The sequence below is a fragment of the Salvelinus sp. IW2-2015 genome, linkage group LG36, assembly GCF_002910315.2.
Source record: "Salvelinus sp. IW2-2015 linkage group LG36, ASM291031v2, whole genome shotgun sequence".
NCBI lineage: Eukaryota > Metazoa > Chordata > Actinopteri > Salmoniformes > Salmonidae > Salvelinus > Salvelinus sp. IW2-2015.
The window spans coordinates 30195380-30220170 of record NC_036875.1 but is presented as its reverse complement, the minus strand read 5'-3'; the positions used below and the strand labels follow the sequence as shown (position 1 = coordinate 30220170).

General features: G+C 43.1%; 1 protein-coding gene and 1 non-coding gene across 2 annotated transcripts in view; one reads left to right on the top strand and one right to left on the bottom strand.

Moving 5' to 3' along the window:
* Positions 1-24791, top strand: part of LOC111959497 (receptor tyrosine-protein kinase erbB-4-like) — a 491946-nt gene that overhangs the window by 12125 nt on the left and 455030 nt on the right. The gene's annotated exons all lie outside the window — the stretch shown is intronic.
* Positions 3037-3113, bottom strand: trnav-uac (transfer RNA valine (anticodon UAC)). Its single transcript has one exon. It is a non-coding gene; the product is annotated as a tRNA-Val (tRNA).

Below are 24791 nucleotides of genomic sequence, written 5' to 3'. Positions count from 1 at the left end.
GCAATTACTTTGTCCAAGAACTCAACAGTTCACTGGTAGGGTTTTGATCAATATTAAATAATTGTAGCTGAATAATCCTGGCTCTTAACCAGCAAGATGAAACTGATACAAAAAGTAATATGACTGCTTGGTAAAGAGCAAGGTAAGGGAAGAGCTGTAGAGAGAGACTGAGTTAGTGAGTGTGATAGGAGGAAGATAGAGGGAAACAGAGAGAGACAAACAACAAGAGTGTGGTTAAAATTGGCAAAAAACACACATTTCTTTCCAGAGGGCTGTGGGTTGAGACAGGGATGCAGCTTAAGCCCAAACTCTTCAACATACAGTACATATCAACAAATTGGTGAGGGCACCAGAACAGTCTGCAGCACCTGGTCTCACAATACAGGAATCGGAAGTCAAATGTCTAATGTTTGCTGATGATATGGTGCATCTGTTCCCATCCAAGAATGGCCTACAGCAGCACCTAGATCTTCTGCACTGATTCTGCCAGACCTGGGCCCTGACAGTAAATCTCAGTAAGACAAAAATAATGGTGTTCCATAAAGGTCCAGTTGCCAGGACCACAAATACAAATTCCATCTAGACACCCTTGCCCTAGAGCACAGAAAAAACGATACATACCTTGGCCTAAACATCAGCTCCACAGGTAACTTCCACAAATCTGTGAATGATTTGAAAGACAAGGCAAGAAGGCCATAAAATGCCATAAAAAGGAACATCAAATTCAACATACCAATAAGGATCTGGCTAAAAATACTTGAATCAGTTATAGAACCCATTGCTCTTTATGATTGTGAGCTCTGGGGTCCGCTCACCAACCAAGAATTCACAAAATGGGACAAACACCAAATTGAGACTCTTCATGCAGAATTCTGGAAAAAAATATCCTCAGTGTATAACGTAAAACACCAAATAATGCATGCAGAGCAGAATTAGGCCAATACCTGCTAATTATCAAAATCCGGAAAAGTGCCGTTCAACTCAACAACCACCTAAAATGAAGTGAATCCCAAACCTCCCACAACAAAGCCGTCACCTACAGAGAGATTAACCTGGAGAAGAGTGCCAGAAGAAAGATCCTGTGGCTCTGTTTGAAAACACAAACAGACCCCACAGAGCCACAGGACAGCAACACAATTAGACCCAAGCAAATCATGAGAAAACAAAAAGAGAATTACTTGACACATTGGAAAGAAATAACACAGAAAAAACAGAGCAAACTAGAATGATATTTGGCCCTAAACAGAGAGTACACAGTGGCAGAATACATGACAACTGTGACTGACTCAAATTTAAGGAAAGCTTTGACTATGTACAGACTCAGTGAGCATAGCCTTGCTATTGAGAAAGGCCGCAGTAGGCAGACTTGGGTCTCAAGAGAAGATAGGCTATGTGCACACTGCCCACAAATTGAGGTGGATACCGAGCTGCACTTCCTAACCTCCTGCCAAATGTATGACCATATTAGAGACACATATTTCCCTCACTTTACACAGACCCACAAACAAATCCAATTTTGATAAACTCCCATATCTATTGGGTGAAATACCACAGTGTGCAATCACAGGAGCAAGATTTGTGACCTGTTGCCACAAGAAACGTGCAACCAGTGAAGAACAAATACCATTGTAAATATCAAATCAAATGACATTTAATTGGTCACATACTCACGGTTAGCAGATGTTAATGCGACTGTAGCGAAATGCTTCTGCTTCTAGTTCCGACAGTGCAGTAATATTTAACAAGTCATCTAACAATTCCATAACAACAACCTAATACACACAAATCTAAAGGGATGGAATAAGAATATGTACATATAAATATATGGATGAGCGTCGACCGAGCAGCATATGCAAGATGTAATAGATGGTATAAGATACAGTATATACATTTCAAGTCGGAAGTTAACATACACCTTAGCCAAATACATTTAAACTCAGTTTCACAATTCCTGACAATTAATCCGAGTAACAATTCCCTGCCTTAGGATCACCACTTTATTTTAAGAATGTGAAATGTCAGAATAATAGTCGAGAGTGATTTTTTTTTCAGCTTTATTTTCTTTCATCACATTCCCAATGTGTCAGAAGTTTACAAAACACTCAATTAGTATTTGGTAGCATTGCCTTTAAATGGTTTAACTTGGGTCAAATGTTTCGGGTAGCCTTCCACATGCTTCCCACAATAAGTTGGGTGAATTTTGGCCCATTCCTCCTGACAGAACTGGTGCAACTGAGTCAGGTTTGTGCCTCCTTGCTCGCACACGGTTTTTCAGTTCTGCCCACAAATTTTATATAGGATTGAGGTCAGGGCTTTGTGATATCCACTCCAATACCTTGACTTTGTTGTCCTTAAGCCATTTTGCCACAACTTTGGAAGTATGCTTGGGGTCCTTGTCAATTTGGAAGACCCATTTACGACCAAGCTTCAACCTCTGACTGATGTCTTGAGATGTTGCATCAATATATCCACATAATTATCCTACCTCATGATGCCATCTATTTTGTGAAGTGCACCAGTCCCTCCTGCAGCAAAGCACCCCCACAACATGATGGTACCACCCCCGTGCTTCACGGTTGGGATGGTGTTCTTCAGCTTGCAAGCCTCCCCCTTTTTCCTCCAAGCATAACGATGGTCATTATGGCCAAACAGTTCTATTTTTGTTTCATCAGACCAGAGGACATTTCTGAACGTGGTACCTTCAGGCATTTGGAAATTGCTCCCAAGGATGAACCAGACTTGTGGAGGTCTACAACATTTGTTCTGAGGTCTTGGCTGATTTCTTTTGATTTTCCCATGATGTCAAGCAAAGAGGCACTGAGTTTGAAGGTAGGCCTTGAAATACTTCTGCATATACACCTCCAATTAACTCAAATTATATCAATTAGCCTATCAGAAGCTTCTATAGCCATGACATAGTTTTTCTGGAATTTTCAAGCTGTTTAAAGGCACAGTCAACATTTTACATTTACGTCATTTAGCAGACACTCTTATCCAGAGCGACTTACAAATTGGAAAGTTCATACATATTCATCCTGGTCCCCCCGTGGGGAATGAACCCACAACCCTGGCGTTGTAAGCGCCATGCTCTACCAACTGAGCCACACGGGACCAGTTAGTGTATGTAAACTTCTGACCCACTGCAATTGTGATACAGGGAATTATGAATTAAATAATATGTCTGTAAACAATTGTTGGAAAAATGACTGGTGTCATGCACAAAGTAGATGTCCTAACCGACTTGCCAAAACTATAGTTTGTTAACAAGAAATTTGTGGAGTGGTTGAAAAACTAGTTTTAATGACTCCAACCTAAGTGCATGTAAACCTCCGACTTCAACTGTACATGTGAGATGAGTAATGTAAGATATGTAAACATTATTAAATTGGCATTATTTAAAGTGACTAGTGATCCATTTACTAAAGTGGCCAATGATTTGAGTCTGTATGTAGAAAGCAGCCTCTCTGTGTTAGTGATGGCTGTTTAACAGTCTGATGGCCTTGAGATAGGAGCTGTTTTTTAGTCTCTCGGTCCCCGCTTTGATGCACCTGTACTGACCTCGCCTTCTGGATGGTAGCAGGGTGAACAGGGAGTGGCTCGGGTGGTTGTTGTCCTTGATCTTTATGGCCTTCCTGTGACATCGGGTGCTGTAGTTGTCCTGGATGCGTTGTGCAGACCGAACCACCTTCTGGAGAGCCTTGCGGTTGAGGTGCAGTTGCCATTCCAGGTGGGGATACAGCCTGACAGGATGCTCTGAATTGTACATCTGTAAAATTTAGTCAGAGTTTTACGTGACAATCCAAATTTCTTCAGCCTCCTGAGGTTGAAGAGGCATTGTTGCGCCTTCTTCACCACAATATCTGTGTGGGTGGACCATTTCAGTTTGTCTGTGATGTGTACGCCAAGGAACTTTCCACCTTCTCCACTACTGTCCCGTCGATGTGGATAGGGTTGTGCTCCCTCTGCTGTTACCTGAAGTCCACGATCATCTCCTTTGTTTGTTTTATTTGAGTGAGAGGTTGTTTTTCTGACACCACACTCCGAGTGCCCTCACCTCCTCCCTGTTGTGTCGTCTGCAAACTTGATGATTGAGTTGGAGGTGTGCATGGCCACGTAGTCATGGGTGAACAGGGAGTACAGGAGGGGGCTGAGCACGCACCCTTGTGGGGCACCAGTGTTGAGGATCAGAGAAGCGGAGATGTTGTTTCCTACCTTCAGCACCTGGGGGCGGTCCGTCAGAAAGTCTAGGAACCAATTGCACAGGGCGGGGTTGAGACCCAGGGCCTCAAGCTTAATGATGAGCTTGGAGGGTAATATGATGTTGAATGCTGAGCTGTAGTCAATGAACAGCATTCTTACATAGGTACTCCTCTTGTCCAGTTGGGTTAGGACAGTGTGCAGTGTGATGGTGATTGCATCGTCTGTGGACCTGTTGTGGCGGTATGCAAACTGAAGTGGGTCTAGGGGGGCAGGTATGGTGGAGGTGATATGATCCTTGACTAGTCTCTCAAAGCACTTCATGATGACAGAAGTGAGTGCTACGGGGCGATATTTAGTTCAGTTATCTTTGCCTTCTTGGGTACATGAACAATGGTGGCCATCTTGAAGCATGTGTGGAAAGCAGACTGGGATGGGGAGATATTTAATATGTTTGTAAACACACCAGCCAGCTGGTCTGCACATGCTCTGAGGACGCGGCTAGGGATGCCGTCTGGGCCAGCAGCCTTGCAAGGGTTAACATGTTTAAATGTAGTCTGTCGCGTCGGTGGCACTGTATTATCCTCAAAGCGGGCAAAGAAGGTGTTTAGTTTGTCTGTAAGCAAGACATCGGTGTCCGTGACGTGGCTGGTTTTCTTTTCGTAGTCCGTAATTGCCTGTAGACCCTGCCACGTACGTCTCATGTCTGAGCCATTGAATTGCGACTCCACTTTTTCCCTATACCGACGTTTCGCTTGTTTGATTGACTTGCGGAGGGAATAACTACAATGTTTATATTCGGCCATATTCCCAGTCATCTTTCTGTTGTTGAATGTGGTGGTTTGCTCTTACAGTTTTGCGTGAATGCAGCCATCTATCCACGGTTCCTGGTTAGGTTAGGTTTTAATAGTCACAGTGGGTACAACATCTCCAATGCACTTCCTTATAAACTCACTTTCAGCGTATAAATCGATGTTGTTCTCTGAGGCTGCCCGGAACATTTCCCAGTCCACGTGATCAAAACAATCTTGAAGTGTGGATTCCGATTGGTCAGACCGCCGTTGTATGGTTCTAGTCACGGGTACATCCAATAGGAGCAAAATAGAGTCGTGGTCGGATTTGGCGGGAGAGGGAGTGTCTTGTATGCATCGCAGAAGTTAGAGTAGGAGTGGGCCAGTGTATTGCCCGCGTGAGTGCTGCAATAAATATGTTGATAGAATTTAGGTAGCCTTGTTCTCAAATTAGCTTTGCTAAAATCCCCAGCTACAATAAATGCAGCCTCAGGATGTATGGTTTCCAGTTTACATGGAGTCCAGTGAAGTTCCTTGAGGGCCGTCGTGGTATCTACTTGAGGGGGGATATACAGCTGTGACGATAACCGACAAGAATTATCTTGGGAGATAATGTGGTCGGCATTTGATTGTAAGGAATTCTAGGTCAGGTGAACAGAAGGACTTGAGTTCTTGTATGTTGTTATGATTACACCATGAGCTGTTAATCATGAAGCATACACCCCCGCCCTTCTTCTTCCCAGAGAGATGTTTATTTCTGTTGGCGCAGTGCATGAAGAAACCCTGTGGCTGTACTGACTCCGAGAACATATCCTGAGAGAGCCATGCTTCCGTGGAACAGAGAATGTTACAATCTCTGATGTCTCTCTGGAAGGCAACCCTTGCCCTAATTCCATCCACATTGCTGTCTAGAGACGGACATTGGCGAGCAATATACTCGTAAGCAGTGTGTGGTGTGCACGCCTTCGAAGTCTGACCAGGAGGCCACTCCGTCTACCTCTTCTGCGGCGACGTTGCTTTGGGTCGGCCTCAGGGATTAGATCCAATGTGCTGGGTGGTGGTCCGAAAATGTAAGGATCTGTTTAGGGAAAGACATAAATGTTGGTATGTTGACGTCGCTCTTATATCCAATAGCTCTTCCCGGCTGTATGTAATAACACTTCAGATTTTCTGGGCTAACAATGTGTCACGTTCTGACCTTTTTTCCCCTTTGTTTTTGTCTTTAGTTAGTATGGTCAGGGCGTGAGTTGGGGTGGGCAGTCTATGTTATGTGTTTCTATGTTGAGGTTTGTCATTTGGCCTGATATGGTTCTCAATCAGAGGCAGGTGTTTTGCATTGTCTCTGATTGGGAACCATATTAAGGTAGCCTGTTTTCACTGTTGGTTTGTGGGTGATTGTTCCTGTTCGTGTGTTCCTTGTTTTTCTGTGTTCACTAGTTCGGGACTGTAGCTTCGTTGATTTTTCGTCTGTTTATTGTTTTTGTTCATATTGAGAAGTATTCTAATAAATTATGGATACGCACCACGCTGAGCTTTGGTCCTCCTCTCCTTCTACCGACGAAAGACTTTACACAATGTAAAAAATAATACATAAAAAAACTAAATACTGCATAGTTTCCTAAGGACTCGAAGCGAGGCGACCATCTCTATCGGTGCCATCTTAAATTAAATACAACCCATATTTATGTTTATTTATTTTCCCTTTTGTACTTTAACTATTTCCACTTTATTACAACACTGTATATAGACAAATGTCTTTATTCTTTTGGAACTTTTGTTCATTATCTATTTCACTTGTTTGGCAAAGTAAACATATGTTTCCCATGCCAATAAAGCCCTTTGAATTGAATTGAGAGAGAGAGAGAAAGAGACTGAGATAGTGAGTGTGATAGCAGGAAAGAGAGAGAGAGAGAGAAACAGAGAGAGAGTGAGAGTGAGAGAGAAACAGAGAGAGCGAGAAACAGAGAGAGAGAGAGAGACAGAGAAAGAATGAGTTGGCGAGTGAAAAAGGATGACAAAGAGGCACCACCGTCCCAAAGTCAACTGTACTTCATCCCCTGCTGTTACTGGTCATTTCCCTGAGTCACCGGTGCTTTATCACACACACCGCTGCAGCTGCCCTCAGTGGCCACGGCCACTCCCACAGCCACGCCCACACCCATGCAAATAGACACGGGTATCACGCTGAGGTTCAAGCTGTTTACATGCCCCCCCCCTTTTGTTCTATCGCTCTCATGCTAAGAGACATTATCCCCCCCTGGCAAGGTGAACACTATGCTGCTATAAGATCATTTGTAACGGGGAGTGTGAAAAATAGAGAGTGAGAGAGGGGAGAGAGAGGGAGAGAGGAGAGGGAGAATAGAATGAGGGAAAGATTTTAGCAGCATGGAGAGGAGATACTAGGCCACTATCATAGCTGCTGGACGGCACATTAATCAAGCATGGCCCTGGAGGAGAGCTAAGACGGTGACGGAGACACTTCATCCTGACAGGACACAGGACAGGACAGCCAAATACTGACATGACAGACTCACACCCTGCCCGTCTTCTGTTCCCTCCTATCCTCAACACCCACTGCCGTACCCATCCTCACTCCCCTCCACTCTTCCTTGGAATGGGGTGATTGATTGATTGATTCAGGTCCGACATGCCTGAGTTCATTTGGGGACAGAGTAAGGACGCTGTTAAGTGAACAAGCTGAGGTCAGCCCAGGCAAGGCAGGGGAAATAGGGATTTAGGACAGGGATTGAAAGGAACAGGATGTTAACCATGAAGCCCCAATGTGTTACAGACAGTACCAAGTGCCTGTGTGAGTTAAGTGATAATGCCCGGGAAGCCGGTGTTTGGAAAACATATTGGCATGGGAGTTGTTAGGCACAAGACGATGTCGAGGACCGGCACACTGTCCCAAATGTATCCTCTGGACACCGGCTTCGAGGGCATTATCACTTTTATACAACGGGTTACCAACATATTCAAATAAGGATTGACATATTTTCATGAAAGACTTTATTTTGATGAATTTAATTGTACTATGTAATCCTTCCACGAGATATAGTCCGACACATCTAGGGTTGCTACCCAAGCCGGCTGGTCATTCATTCTATCGGTTACAGTAGGTTGCCTGAGACGCGAGTGAAGTCAGTCGTGAAGTCTTTTTGTTCTGTATCTATTGACACGACCCAGTCATTCGTTCTACATTTTTCGTTGCCTTGCTTGCTGGCAACATTGTTTTCTCTTGCTTGCTAGCTAGCCAACTATGGTTAACACAGTCACGTCAAACAGTGCATCCAGAATAACAGTAAAGTAGCTGCATTTGCGCTTGTTTAAGCAGTTTTCGAATTACATTTATTTGGATACACCCATAACAATGAACTAGTGATGCGCAATTTCACCTGGCATAGAAAATGTGCTCTCTCGTCAGGACACTGTTCAGAGGAGCTAGCCAACTACACAGCTAACACAATCACTTCAAACTGAAGCTGGAAAGACAGCAAACTAGCTGCATTTTGTTTCGTTTGACCTGTTTTCGATTGACATTTATATATCCATGAAAATTATGCTGATTCATGATTTTGACTGGTTGAGAAAAGATGTCACTCGTCCAGTCACGTTAATCCTCAATGGGACAGTGGAGATTGAAACATTGTTTCAATATTGAAATTCAAATGTTGGAGAGACAGACAGCAAGTTTATACAAATCTCCGCTGTTGAAAACCTAATTCTAGTCTAAAAGAAGCTGATTGTCAAATCAATTCAAATTTTATTAGTCACATGCGCCGAATACAACAGGTGTAGATCTTACAGTGAAATGCTTACGTACGAGCCCCTAACCAACAATGCAGTTTAAAAATACAGATAAGAATAAGCAATAAAAGTAACAAGAAATTAATGAGCAGCAGTAAAATAACAATAGTGAGACTATATACAGGGAACATAGTTGCAGAGTCAATTCACGGGGACACCGCTTAGTTGAGGTAATATGTACATGTAGGTAGAGTCATTAAAGTGACTATGCATAGATAACAGAGCGTGGGGGATGCAAATAGTTTGGGTAGCCATTTGATTAGATGTTCAGGAGTCTTATGGCTCAGGGTAGAAGCCTCTTGGACCAAGACTTGGCGCTCCGGTACCGCTTGCCGTGCGGAAGCAATGAGAACAGTCTATGACTTGGGTGGCTGGAGTCGGAGGCCGAGCAGTTTCCATACCAGGCAGTGATGCAACCAGTCAGGATGCTCTCGATGGTGCAGCTGTAGAACCTTTTGCGGATCTGAGGACCCATGCCAAATCTTTCAGTCTCCTGAGGGGGAATAGGTTTTGTCGTGCCCTCTTCACGACTGTCTTGGTGTGCTTGAACCATGATAGTTTGTTGGTGATGTGGACACCAAGAACTTGAAGCTCTCAACCTGCTCCATTACAGCCTCATCGATGAGAATGGGGGCGTGCTCAGTCCTCTTTTTCCTGTAGTTCACAATCATCTCCTTTGTCCACAATCACTGTTGCATGCACAGATTAAATACCTCCATATCTAGGAAGGGTTTGGTGTGTTTGACTAAAACCAGTGCTCGAATTGGGTGAGGGTATCACATAGCCTTAGTCAAAGAAAAGGGCAAAAAGGATATCTATTGTTTGCTTTATAATTTTGAAATAAATACATAAAATATATCCAGATTATATCACACATTCTATAACAATGCTTAACTCTGATGCCTTATGGTAGAAACAAGCTCTAAAATGCCTGAGAAAGACGTGACTACGATGCATATGGGGATATATTGATTCCTCTCTATGACAATCTGAAGCTAAACTGCATCCTATAATATTCGATGATCTTTTCTCTTTTTGAAAAAAAGTTTGTTTAAAGCCAGGCAGCTTTTATGGAAGCACTTCTATTGTTGGGTTATACAACGTACGAGTTGCCAGCAGTTGAAGTTTGCTGCGTTAGCCGTGCCTTTGTCTGGGTGGAAAGGTAACTTTTGAAGTGCCATGCTTAGATTCATAACGATGTCTAAGATGTAATTATTTTTGTCTCACCAAGAGCGAAAGAACGTCCAGGGCATTGGTGATTTTATCAATGTAATCAGATTGAAAATATTAGGCTATGTTATTGACATTGAACTGATTATATAGCCTACTAACCAGATGTGTTAAAAATTGTGTTTAATTTAAAATCAAATCAAACAAACATTGTCACGGGAACTGGTGTCCTCCTCCCAGAGTGCTAAGAACCTTGGCGTGATCCTGGACAACACCCTGTCGTTCTCAACTCACATCAAGGCGGTGACCCGTTCCTGTAGGTTCATGCTCTACAACATTCGCAGAGTACGACCCTGCCTCACACAGGAAGCGGCGCAGGTCCTAATCCATGGAGACTTGTCATCTCCCGTCTGGATTACTGCAACTCGCTGGTGGCTGGGCCCTGCCTGTGCCATTAAACCCCTACAACTCATCCAGAAGCGCCGCAGCCGTCTGGTGTTCAACCTTCCCAAGTTCTCTCACGTCACCCCGCTCCTCCGCTCTCTCCACTGGCTTCCAGTTGAAGCTCGCATCCCTACAAGACCATGGTGCTTGCCTACGGAGCCGTGAGGGAACGGCACCTCCGTACCTTCAGGCTCTGATCAGGCCCTACACCCAAACAAGGGCACTGCGTTCATACCCTCTGGCCTGCTCGCCTCCCTACCTCTGAGGTGCCAAGCTCTGGCACCCCAATGGTGGAACAAACTCCCTCACGACGCCAGGTCAGCGGAGTCAATCACCACCTTCCGGAGACACCTGAAACCCCACCTCTTTAAGGAATACCTAGGATAGGATAAAGTAATCCTTCTAACCCCCCCCCCTTAAAAGAGTTAGATCCACTATTGTAAAGTGGTTGTCCACTGGATATCATAAGGTGAATGCACCAATTTGTAAGTCGCTCTGGATAAGAGCGTCTGCTAAATGACTTAAAGTAAATGTAAAGTAATGTCACATGCGCGAATACAACAAGTGTAGACTTTACCGTGAAATGCTTACTTACAAGCCCTTAACCAACAGTGCAGTTAAGAAGAGTTAAGAAAATATTTACCAAGTAGACTAAAATAAAAAGTCATAATAAAAAGTAACACATTAAGAATAACAATAACGAGGCTATATACAGGGGGCACTGGTACAGAGTCAGTGTGCGGGGGTACAGGTTAGTTGAGGTACTTTGTACATGTAGGTGGGGATGAAGTGACTATGCATAGATAATAACACAGCGAGTTACAGAAGTGTACAAAGGGGGGGGGGGGGGGCGGGGGGGGTCAATGTAAAATGTCCGGTGGCGATTTTATTAATTGTTCAGCCGTCTTGAGGCTTGAGGCGCCTTTTGGTACTAGACTTGGTGCTCCGGTACCTGCTTGGTGTGCCGTAGCAGAGAAAACAGTCTATAACTTGGGTGACTATAGGTCCTGGATGGCTGGAAGCTTGGCCCCAGTGATGTACTGTGCCGTTCGCACTACCCTCTGTAGCGCCTTACGGTCAGATGCCGAACAGTTGCCATACCAGGCTGTGATGCAACCGGTCAGGATGCTCTCGATGGTGCAGCTGTAGAATCTTTTAAGGATCTGAGGACCCATGACAAATCTTTTCAGTCTCTTGAGGGGGAATAGGTTTTGTCGTACCCTCTTTATGACTGTCTTGGTGTGCTTGGACCATGTTAGTTTGTTGGTGATGTTGGCACCAAGAACTTGAAGCTCTCAACCTGCTCCACTGCAGCCCCGTCGATGAGAATGGGGGCGTGCTCGGTCCTTTTTATCCTCTAGTCCACAATCATCTCCTTTGTCTTGATCACGTTGAGGGCGAGGTTGTTGTCCTGGCACCACACGGCCAGGTCTCTGACCTCCTCCCTATAGGCTGTCTCGTCATTGTAGGTGATCAGGCCTACCACTGTTGTGTCATTGGCAAACTTAATGATGGTGTTGGAGTCGTGCCTGGCCATGCAGTCATGAGTGAACGGGGAGCACATGAGGGGACTGAGCACGCACCCCTGAGGGCCCCTGTGTTGAGGATAAGCGTGGCGGATGTGTTTTTACCTACCCTCACCACCTGGGGGCAGCCCGTCAGGAAGTCTAGGATCCAGTTTCAGAGGGAGGTGTTTAGTCCCATGGTCCTTTGCTTATCAATAAGCTTTGAGGGCACTATGGTGCTGTATTCAATGAATAGCATTTTCACATAGGTGTTCCTTTTGTCCAGGTGGGAAAGGGCAGTGTGGAGTGCAATTAGTGTTGACAACTTTCTCACTGCCCAATAAGGGACAAAAGTTGGCGTGCCAGTGCACGGTGCCACGGTGGTGTGGGTATGATGTTGTGGACGTTTACAGCAACAAACAAAAAAACATTTAAGATGCAAAAGAGGAAAAGAGGGGCATGAGTCACTCACCAAGTCTACTTTTTCCATGGATATTTTTTGCTGCTCTTGACCGATTCAAGCAGTCCTTTGTCCTTTTGCACAGCCAAAGAGAATTTCTTACACGACAGGGCAACCACCACCAGCTCCAGGTCAGTGAAGGAGAGCTCCTCAGAGGCCGATCTGGTTCAGTTTCACCATTACATTTTCTGGTGAGAATTGAATTTATACTTGTCAATGAATGTAATGACAGTGTCCTAGAACTTCAAAGTCCTGTTGCTGCTTGGACCTTTGTGCTGACAAATGTTTGTTCATCAGCTGCTTGGTCTAGTATCCAAAAAAGGTGTCCTGTTTCCACTGAAGTATGTTCATTTTGAACTCTTGGACTTCCTCGTAAACATCTGTGATGCAGAGCGTTGTTTGCTCCAGCTTTTTAACGAGTTGTTCAAAAACACACCCCACGTTGTGGAAAAAGCACAAATAAATCTCAGCAGCTTCCGTTCTTTCTTCATACTCAAAAAAACTCTTCAGTGCCACAGGACAGGTCTCCAAGTGACCTGAAGTATGAAGTAAGAGCTGGCCAGCTTTGCAGGAGATAATCGACAGCTGGATGAAGAGAGCCATCGTGTGCAAACGTCACAGAATTTTATGCCACTCAATGTCAACAAAGGCAAAAAATGCAAGCAGTTCCTCTCTTCGGGAATCAGATACTGAGAAGTGGCTGTAGGTCTTTAAAACAAATGTCTCAATATCCACTGACAGCTGATCGCAGGCATGCCTGCAGGCATTTTCAGCTATGTGAGTTAGGCAATTAGCTTTCAGAATGTGTTAGTTGGCACTGCTCAATAACTGCTAAACGAAGTGGTGTTTTCCAAAGTTATCTGCTGCATAGGCTGTGATGTGTCAAAAATATATTATTTAAGAACAAATTCTTATTTACTAATATCCAGTTCATGCTTTTCCAGTTCATCAGAGCTTGATGTATGCCATAAAGTACAGAAAGCTTTTTTTCGAGTCACCACGTCGAGCTTAATCCACGTATTTTTTGCTTCCCATTGTTTGTTGTAGCTGCAGTCTTTTCTTTTTTACACGTTTATCCATATTTCCTTGATATGCCAAACCGACCAAACAGAAATGACTTTGCAGGAATTGGATGCGCTGTACTGTAATTGCATGAATATACAGGAAAAGGAGGGTCCCGTACGGGACAATTCAATTTAGCCCAATATAGGGAACATTCCGGCTAATATGGGGCAGTTGGCAACCCTAAGTGCAATAGAGATTGCATCATCTGTGGATATGTTGCGGCGGTATGTAAATTGGAGTGGGTCTAGGGTTTCTGGGATAATGGTGTTGATGTGAGCCATGACCAGCCTTTCAAAGTACTTCATGGCTACAGACGTGCTACGGGTCAGTAGTAATTTAGGCAGGTTACCTTAGTGTTCTTGGGCACAGGCTATATGGTGGTCTGCTTAAAACATGTTGGTATTACAGACTCGGACAGGGAGAGGTTGAACATGTCAGTGAAGACACTTGCCAGTTGGTCAGCGCATGCTCGCAGTACACGTCCTGGAAATCCGTCTGGCCCTGCGGCCTTGTGAATGGTGACCTGTTTAAAGGTCTTACTCACATCAGCTGCGGAGAGCGTGATCACACAGTCTTCCAGAATAGCTGGTGCTCCCATGAATGTTTCAGTGTTATTTGCCTCGAAGCGAGCATAGAAGTAGTTTAGCTCGTCTGGTAGGCTCGTGTCACTGGGCAGCTCTTGGCTGTGTTTCCCTTTGTAGTCTGAAATGGTTTGCAAGCCCTGCCACAGCCGACAAGCGTCAGAGCCGGTGTAGTACGATTCGATCTTAGTACTTTATTTACGCTTTGCCTGTTTGATGGTTTGTCGGCGCATAGCGAGATATCTTATTCGCTTCCGGGTTAGAGTCCTGCTCCTTGAAAGCGGAAGCTCTAGCCTTTAGCTCAGTGCGGATGTTGCCTGTAATCCATGGCTTCTGGTTGGGGTATGTAAGTATGGTCACTGTGGGGACGTCGTCATCGATGCACTTATTGATGAAGCCAATGACTGATGTGGCGTACTCCTCAATGCCATCGGAGGAATCCCGGAACATAGTTCAGTCTGTGCTAGCAAAACAGTCCTGTAGCTTAGCATCTGCTTCATCTGACCACTTTTATTTATTTATCTAGTCACTGGTGCTTCCTGCTTTAATTGTTGCTTGTAAGGCATAATCAAGATATAATTATGGTCAGATTTGCCAAATGGAGGGCGAGGGAGAGCTTTATGTGTCTCTGTGTGTGGAGAAAAGGTGGTCCAGAGTTTTTTTCCCTCTGGTTGCACATAAAATCTTCTTCAGGCTAGGGTCCATTTTTCTCCACTTCCTGTCTGACTCAAGCCCAGAAGCCAGGATATGCATTTAATTGGTACCATTGGGTAGAAAACACTTTGAAGTTTGTAGAAATGTTAAAATAATGTATGAGACTATAACACAATTGATATGGTAGGAGATAATCTAAAGAACAACCAACCAGATTTTTTTTTTTTGTTGAGCCCATGCTCTTTCAATGGAACGCTATGGGTCCTAAGCAATTCCAGTTCCCAGATTACAATTCCTATGGCTTCCACTAGATGTCATTAGTCTTTGTTCAAGGTTTCAGGCTCGTTTCTTCCCAAATGAGGAAGAACTTTGAGTTTTGGTACTGGGAGTTGGAAATCAGTCTGTGTGGGTGCGACGAAGAGGACGCGCACTTGCTAATTTTACTTTTCCATTGAACATACTTCTTTCTGTATGAAATATTATAGTTTAATTACATTTTAGGGTACCTGATGATTAAATAGAAATGTATTTTGACTTGTTTTAACAAACTTTAGCGGTAGCTTTTTGGATTCCTTTCTCTGCATGTTGAGTGGAGTACTCAAGTCGATGGCACCAACTGAACAGACTTTTTGGGATATTAAGGATTTTATCTAAATTGGACGCTGGTGGGATTAACAAGTTTCTTTAAAATGGTGTAAAATACTTGTATGTTTGAGGAATTTTATGAGATTTCTGTTTGAATTTGCGCCCTGCACATTTAATGGCTGTAAGAAGTTAATATCGGGCACCAGCTGTTATTTACAAAAATACATAGTCCGCTGCCCCTTGTCTTACCAGACGCTGCTGTTCTATCCTGCCGGTACAGCGTATTACCAGCCAGCTGTGTGTTGATAGTGTCATTCAGCCACGTCTCCGTGAAGCATAAGATATTACAGTTTTGAATGTCCCTTTGGTAGTTCAATCTTCCGCGTAGGTCATCTATTTTATTATCCAAAGATTGCACGTTTGCGAGCAGAATGAAAGGAAGTGGGGGTTTATGCGATCGCCTACGAATTCTCAGAAGGGAGCCCGTCCTCCAGCCCCTTTTTCTCCACCTCATGCAAATCACGGGGATCTTGGCCTGTTCCCGAGAAAGCAGTACATCGTTCGCGTTGTCCTCGTTAAAGGAAAAAAAGGATTCTGCCAGTCTGTGATGAGTAATCGCAGTCCTGATGTCCAGAAGTTATTTTCGGTCATAAGTGACGGTACCGGCAACATTATGTACAAAATAAGTAAAGATACATTACAAACGCAAATAAACGAACAAAAAACACAATCGGTTGGGGAAATGTCAAGTCAATATAATAAACTTGGCAAAAAAAACATCCCTTTTTCAGGACCCAGTCTTTCAAAGATTGTTATGTACGCCTCTAGGAAGAGGGAACGCAACACCCTGCTACAACTCAACTGGTGTGAAAGAGGTATGGGACTGTAGGTGCGAGTAAGGATGACAAAGGCAGTGAATTTACCATTTACAGGGAACTTATTGATTCCTTCACACGGTAAATTTGGGGAAAAGGGGCTGAACGGAACCAAAGCAAAGAAAGTAAATGTCAAAGCCCTCTCTCCTACCTTACCTGCCTACCCACTACTTACCCATCTTAGCACCACCTGGTGCGCTAGCCAAAATACAGGGGGTGGTCCACCCAGGTCTTACCTAGTGTGAATAGCCAGTAAATACTATGGGTTATGTATGCCCGCAGGCCTCTTGCCTAAGCAATCCCTAGGTGACTTCCCCTTCACCCCTGAGAACAAATTAAACAGTATATTAAACAATTTCACAAAAAAACTCTGAGAAACACAGGACATCAAATAAGCTCTATCTGACTGAGCAACAAACTAACACATAACATAACCATCAGCTCTCTCAGCAACAACTAACATAGTACATACCAAATCTCTTTCTGGGAAACAACCAACATATGATATAACCCTCAGCTCTCTTCTGAGCAACAGAAACTGGCTTATATAGCTGGAAGAAGGAGTCTAATGGGATACAGCTGTATCCTGGTGAGGGGGTGGGGTCAGCGCTCCACTCATCAATGGGGCCGACCAACCAGCTGCTTGGGGGAATCCAGGAAACCATTTTCCTGAAACACACACATACAAACAAAACCACAACACAGGAACTGGGCTACGTAACAAAGATAATTAGTAAAAATCCAAATAACTTCACAGATCTTCATTGTAAAGGGTTTAAACACTGTTTCCCATGCTTGTTCAGTGAACCATAAACAATTAATGAACATGCACCTGTGGAACGGTCGTTAAGACACTAACAGCTTACAGACGGTAGGCAATTAAGGTCACAGTTATGAAAACCTAGGACACTAAAGAGGCCTTTCTACTGACTCTGAAAACACCAAAAGAAAGATGCCCAGGGTCCCTGCTCATCTGCGTGAACATGCCTTAGGCATGAGGACTGAAGATGTGGCCAGGGCAATAAATTGCAATGTCCGTACTGTGAGACACCTAAGACAGCACTACAGGGAGATAGGACGGACAGCCGATCGTCCTCGCAGTGGCAGAACACATGTAACAACACCTGCACAGGATCGGTACATCCTAACTTCACACCTGCGGGACAGGTACAGGATGGCAACAACAACTGCCCAGGTTACACCAGGAATGCACAATCCCTCCATCAGTGCACAGACTATCCGCAATAGGCTGAAAGAGGCTGGACTTAGGGCTTGTAGGCCTGTTGTAAGGCAGGTCCCCACCAGACATCACCGGCAACAACGTTGCCCATGGGCACAAACCCACCGTCGCTGGACCAGACATGAGTGGCAAAAAGTGCTCTTCACTGACGAGTTGCGGTTTTGTCTCACCAGGGGTGATGGTCGGATTCGCGTTTATCGTCGAAGGAATGCGTGTTACACCGAGGCCTGTACTCTGAAGCGGGATCGATTTGGAGGTGGAGGGTCCGTCATGGTCTTGGGCGGTGTGTCACAGCATCATCGGACTGAACTTGTTGTCATTGCAGGCAATCTCAACGCTGTGCGTTACAGGGAGACATCCTCATGTGGTACCCTTCCTACAGGCTCATCCTGACATGACCCTCCAGCATGACAATGCCACCAGCCATACTGCTCGTTCTGTGCGAGATTTCCTGCAAGACAGGAATGTCAGTGTTCTGCCATGGACAACGAAGACCCCGGATCTCAATCCCATTGAGCACGTCTGGGACCTGTTGGATCTGAGGGTGAGGGCTAGAGCCATTCCCCCCAGAAATGTCCAGGAACTTGCATTTTTTATTATTATTATTTATTAACCTGTCTAGCCCCAGAACCCCCCCATATTCCACTGAAAAGGCAGCGCGCGAAATTCAAAAAATATTCTTTTTAAATATTTAACTTTCACACATTAACAAGTCCAATACAGCAAATGAAAGATAAACATCTTGTGAATCCAGCCAACATGTCCGATTTTTTAAAATGTTTTCCAGCGAAAACACCACGTATATTTATGTTAGCTCACCACCAAATACAAAAAAGCACAGACATTTCTTTCACAGCACAGGTAGCTTGCACAAAACCCCCAAATAGAGATAGAATTAGTCACTAACCAAGAAACAACTTCATCAGATGACAGTTGGCCAGATACAGCTTACGTTATAGCGAGACAGCGCCTGCAATGAGGGCGGAAAATAGTACTAAACATTTTCCACAGAAATACGAAATAACATCATAAATGGTTCCTACTTTTGCTGAGCTTCCATCAGAATGTTGTACAAGGAGTCCTTTGTCCAGAATAATCGTTGTTTGGTKKTAGAATGTCCTCTTCTCCTGTCGAATTAGCAACCAAAGCTAGGCAAGTGGCGCGAAGTTGTCCATCTTCACCAAACGCAGAGAACGGAAAACGCCAAAACTCCCGATAAACGTTCAATAATCTGATAAAACTATATTGAAAAAACATACTTTACGATGATATTATCACATATCACATATTATCAAATAAAATCAAAGCCGGAGATATTAGCCATCTATACCGAAAGCTTTTCAGAAGGCAATCCAGGGTTCCTTCCCGCGCCTTGCTGAACAAAGGAAATTTGGGGTCACGTCATTCCAAGAGCTCTTGTTCRACCTCAGATYAAGCTAGACACCCCATTCCACCTCYCACTGCCTVTTGACATCTAGTGGAAGGCGTATGAAGTGCATGTATATCCATAGATTTCAAGCAAATGAATAGGAAGGCCCTGGAACAGAGCCTCGATTTCAGATTTTTCACTTCCTGACAGGAAGTTTGCTGCAAAATGAGTTCTGTTTTAATCACAGATATAATTCAAACGGTTTTAGAAACTTGAGAGTGTTTTCTATCCAATAGTAATAATATTATGCATATTGTACGATCTAGAATAGAGTACGAGGCCGTTTAAATTGGGCACGTTTTTTTTCCCAAAGTGAAAATAGCGCTCCCTATCCCAAAGAAGTTAAACGTTTATTTAACCAGGAAGGGCTCATTGAGAACGTCCTGGCCAAGATAGGCAGCACCAAGTCATTACAAAAATTACAGACAAAAAACATGAAAAACTACAAGTAATCTAGTAAAAACCATAGAATTCACATGAGTATAACAAAATCAAAAACAGCAAATTAAAAACATTGACAGGTCAGGGAATCAGTCTCAAGATCATTCATCAGTGATTTAAAAATACCAATCGGGACAAGTTCTTCCAGTTTAAAAGTATTTTTTAAGGCGTTCCAAGACGATGGCGCAGAGTACATAAAAGGCCTTTTACCAAATTCGGTTCGGACATTTGGAACAGTTAGCAGGATAAAGTCCAGCGAACGAAGAGAGTACCCACCACATTTATGAACAATAAAAATGCCCAAATAAAAAGGTAGTAAACCAAAAACGTCTTTGTAAATAAAAGTATACCAGTGACTGAGCCTACGAGTGACTAGAGAAGGCCAGCCAACCCTGGTATACAAAGTGCAGTTGTGCGTAAGGGTGTCAATTGATCTCAAACACTGAGAGGAAGCATTCATATATACAATTCAAAAGTAAAAGAGGCCTTATTCCTGAAATAAAATCCCAATTTCAGCTTTTTTTGTAATTTGTTGAATATGCAATTTAAAAGAGAGGCCGTCATCAATTAAAATTACAAGATATTTATTTGAGGTTACAGTCTCAATCACAATGCCCTGACAGGTAATAATAGGTGAAAAATTCAGAGGTCTATTTCTTGCTTTAGAAAACACCATTAGTTTAGTTTTGTCAGTATTGTGGATAAGCTTAAATTGAAACAAGGTATGTTGAACAGTATAAAAAGCATTTCGCAAGTTCTGGAAAGCTTTTGTAAGAGACGAGGCACAGCAGTATCAGCATAAAAATGAAGTTGCGCATTTTGGACATTTTTGTCTAAATTATTTATATAAATAGTGAATAACAGAGGACCAAGTACACAGCCTTGGGGCACACCATTACAGACAGACAATTTAACAGACATGAGCCCATCTAACTATCAGACAGATAGTTAGCAAACCATGCAACTGCATGCTCCGAAAGACCTACACTCGACAATCTCTGCCTTAGTATAGCATGATCACAACTGTATCAAAAGCATTAGAGAGATCAATAAAAAGTGAGACACAGTGCTGTTTTTTGTCAAGGGCTTCAGTGATATCATTTAAAACCTTCATGGCTGCTGTAAATGTGCTATGCTTCTTCCTGAAGCCCGATTGGTACATTGATAAAATAGTAAATAAAAACTATTTTAGCTGTTCACTCACAAGGGTTTCAAGTATTTTCACCAGGGGTGACAGCTTTGAGATTAGCCTATAATTATTTAAAAGAGTTGGATCTCCCCCTTTTAAAAGTGGTAGGACAAATGCTGATTTCCAGATCTTTGGAATTTCATTACATTCCAGGGTTAGATTGAACATATATGTAAGTGGTTCAGCTATGAAATCAGCTGCCAGATTTAAAAAGCAGGGATCCAAAAGTACAGGACCTGCAGGCTTTCTCTGATCTAAGGATTTCAGGGCTTTATGTACCACTGCACTGAGAATGGCAAAAAGCTAAAAGTTTGACCAGCTCTCACTGGTTCATCCACACAGGGTTGGACAGAGACAGAGAACACTGAATCAAACAGCCTACCAGATGATACAAAGTGCTCATTGAAACAATTCAGCATTTCAGTTTTGTCATATACAGCAACAAAGTCCTTCAACACACATGACGGTAATTCATTAACATTACTGTTACCAGACATAGACTTAATAGCCTTCCAAAACGTTCTAGGGTCATTCAGGTTATCAGTGGTAACAGACATAAAATATTCAGACTTGGCCTTCCTGAGAAGAAAAGAACACTTGTTTCGTAACTGCCTAAAAATAAGCCAATCAGCATCAGAACATGATTTCCTTGCTTTAGCCCAGGCTAGATTACGGTCGTGAATAATACAAGACACCTCAGAAGAAAACCATTGATTATCCCGCCCTTTAACACTGAACCTGCAGAATGGGGCATGTTTGTTTACTATTTGGGAAAAACCATCATGAAAGAATTTCCAGGCAGTTTCCACATCAGGAATAAGCTCAATCTGCTCCAGTCAAAATAAAACACATCATGAAGGAAAGCCTGCTCATTAAAATACTTCACATTTCTCTTACAAATAAACGTGGGTTTGTCTTAGGAACCTTAGTATTTCTAACAGCAACAACAGCACAATGGTCACTTAAATCATTACAAAAAACACCAACCGCAGAATATTTATGTGGAACATTTGTCAATATCAAATCAATCAGGGTAGAATTTTCTGGGCATTTAAGATTTGGACGAGTGGGTGAGTTAATCAACTGGGTAAGATTCATAGAATTACAAAACATGTTTAAATCATCAGATACCAGCACCAGTTGAGATCACCAATGAAGATAATTTCACTGTAAAGAAGTGTAGACATAAATGCATCACCGAGAGCAGAGGGGGGTCTATAACAGCCAATCACAGTTATAGAGAGACCCTTTGAAACCTCAATATTCAAAGCAAGAAATTCCAACTGTTTACAAATAGTTTCAGACTTTGCCACACTTAAAGGGAATTCACTTTTTAAATATATAACCACACCGCCACCTTTCTTAACTCAATCATTGTCATATGTACTCACGCAGCGGCAATGTTCGTTTTCTCTGAGAAATGTAAAAAAATAGAGGCCAAGGAAGGTAAGGGGAGAGAGGAACAGCATGCATGTATGAGTCTGAATGTGAGTCTTTGCGCGTATGAGTAGATTGGGTGTTGAGGTCGTTTGAGAGAACGAGTTGGCGATTGTTGAGCTGCCACTGACAGCCAGGCGAAGGGTAAAAAGGAGCAGCTTGGACGAGACACTCCGCGGATGAAGGAGGAACTCAGGCCAGCCAGAGATAGGGTTACTTTGGTAAACTGCCAAGTTGAGGGAGACCCGTGATCTTTACACCAGCAAAAACAAAATAGTTTGCACTACACAACAAGGAAGTTACTCAATCATAAATAAATAGGTTATTAGTAGGTTCAAATGTACTAGTCACAGACAAACAACATGACATGCTGCCATCTTGGATTTTGACCACTGTGAGATCTGTGGAAGAGTGGGGTAACATCTCACAGCAAGAATTGGCAAATCTGGTGCAGTCCATGAGGACTACAGTACTTAATGCAGCTGGTGGCCACACCATATACTGACTGTTACTTTTGATTTTGACCCAGGGACACATTATTCAATTTCTGTTAGTCACATGTCTGTGAACTTGTTCAGTTTATGTCTCAGTTGTTGAATCTTGTTATGTTCATACAAATACTTAAGTTGCTGAAAATAAATGCAGTTGACAGTGAGAGGACATTTTTTTGTTGTTGCTGAGTTTAGTTATGGAGCATTGGTCACCAACCGGTCGATCTCGTTAGACTTGTCGATCTCCAAGGCATTTCTAGTAGATCGCCAAACATTTCTGTAAAGAAACGATAAAGCCTCCCATGTTTTTTTTTATTAGTCTCGGACTGTTGGTGGTAGGTGCAGCCAATTCAGCTGCCCTGCGCGCCGGGTAGGCAAACTGTTGACATTTCATGTGTGGGCCTGGTGGGAAATCAAGTGCACTATGCTACCGCTGGCCAATCAGATTGCTCAGATGACCGAGATGGCAGTAACGTAGCAGGCATAAAAGAAAGCTACGGCTAAATTGATACTGTGAGATTTCAAAACTTTTTAAACCATGACTGGAGAGAGACTGTCAACGAATACAGCAAAGAGCTGCTGTTTTTATGAGTGAGTTCATGTTTAAGTTCTTACTCAGCACTTTATGTTCAACACTTTTATGAGCCATAAAATGTGCGTTCTTCCTATTTCCACTCAGCGCTACAACAAGCAGTGCAGCAGTAATGAATGAGTAGGAAAGTGTATCTATAGGCTTGCATTGTTGTTATTATTAGCGGTTTGGGTCTTTTTAATATCAAGGAATATTTCACTTTCTCTGTTCATAGGAGTAACAACATGCATTTGTGCATGAGGCGGAAATAATACGGTGCTACTCGAGTTTCGCCATCAGCTGGAAGACGGTGTCCCTTTTTGGTCAGTGTCAGGAGGAAAGGGAGAGCGGAGGGGTGTTGAGTGACGGACCCTCAGTCTGCTGCTCCCTCCCTCCCTCTGCTGAGACTGACCCTCAGATGCAGGCACCATCAGCCCAGTAAAATAAAAAGCAAATTATTTAAATGTATGCTCACTCAGCTGTGCCTCACAAGTAATACAACAATGAATCTATTACCGGTGTGATCATATAGCCTACCTCAAATTTTGAAATATAATTTAAAAAAATGTCTCGAACAACAATGCCTTGGCAGGTAAATTCAAGCAAAGCCAGTATGCGGTGATAATGTATTGGGCATATAGCTTACTGCACAAACCTCATTGCTACAGTACTGTTTTTAATTGGTTAATGTTGCATAGGCTTACATATTTTAAGTCATGTTAATAAAAAAATCAGCATGCATTTTGACTCAGAAAGTGATCTTGACTGAGAAAAGGTTGGTGACCACTGTTATGGAGGATAGCTAGGCTAACATTACTTCTCCTTTGCTAGCTATAGCCAACTAAAGCTAACACACAATCATATCATACAGCTGAAATGACAGCAAACTATGTGTATTTTCGTTTGTTTTACCTTATTTTATATTGCCAATTGTTTGGATGTATCCAATTTAATGATCCTGATAACTGAATTCGTCTGGATCAGAGAATATGTCAGTGTCACCACGTTCATATGTATGGCACAGTGTAAAAAAAAAAAAGCAACATGTTGCACAGGTTAGATAGTCAGTCACAAAGCAAGGCTTATATTAACCCCCGCTGTACCAAATCAAATGCAATGCAATAATCATGGGGAAATAATGTCTCGATGCTTTTTTCTGGGGGAGATGAAGTTTATGAATTCCTCGCTGAGCTGTGTGACAGTGGATTGATACTTGAAATGTAAATGTGGCATCATGGCGTTTTGCATTAATTATCATGAATAACTTAAGGCTATCAACCAATGAGCATCCAGTATCCAAACGTACCGTTTTATAACAGCCACTATACCTCAAATAAGCACAGTCACAGTGGTCGCACCCTATTCCCTTTATAGTGCTAAAATCTTTATTATTTTCCACTGAGCCATTTACTTTTTATGTTCATATTTTATTATTCCTTATTCTTTCTGCATTTCTGAGAATTAACCTGCAAGTAAGCATTTTGTTGTAAGCATATCATGTGTATCCCATACATAATAAAAGTTGAAACTTGATTACAGCTCTGTTTTCTATACAGTAACTGTGTACCTCTACTATGTCCTCCTGAGCAGTGACAGCTCAGTGTGGTCTGTTATTAGTGGCAGCTCAGTGTGGTCTGTTAGAAGTGGCAGCTCAGTGTGGTCTGTTAGTAGTGGCAGCTCAGTGTGGTCTGTTAGTAGTGGCAGCTCAGTGTGGTCTGTTAGTAGTGACAGCTCAGTGTGGTCTGTTAGTAGTGGCAGCTCAGTTGTGGTCTGTTAGTAGTGGCAGCTCAGTGTGGTCTGTTAGTAGTGGCAGCTCAGTGTGGTCTGTTAGTAGTGGCAGCTCAGTGTGGTCTGTTAGT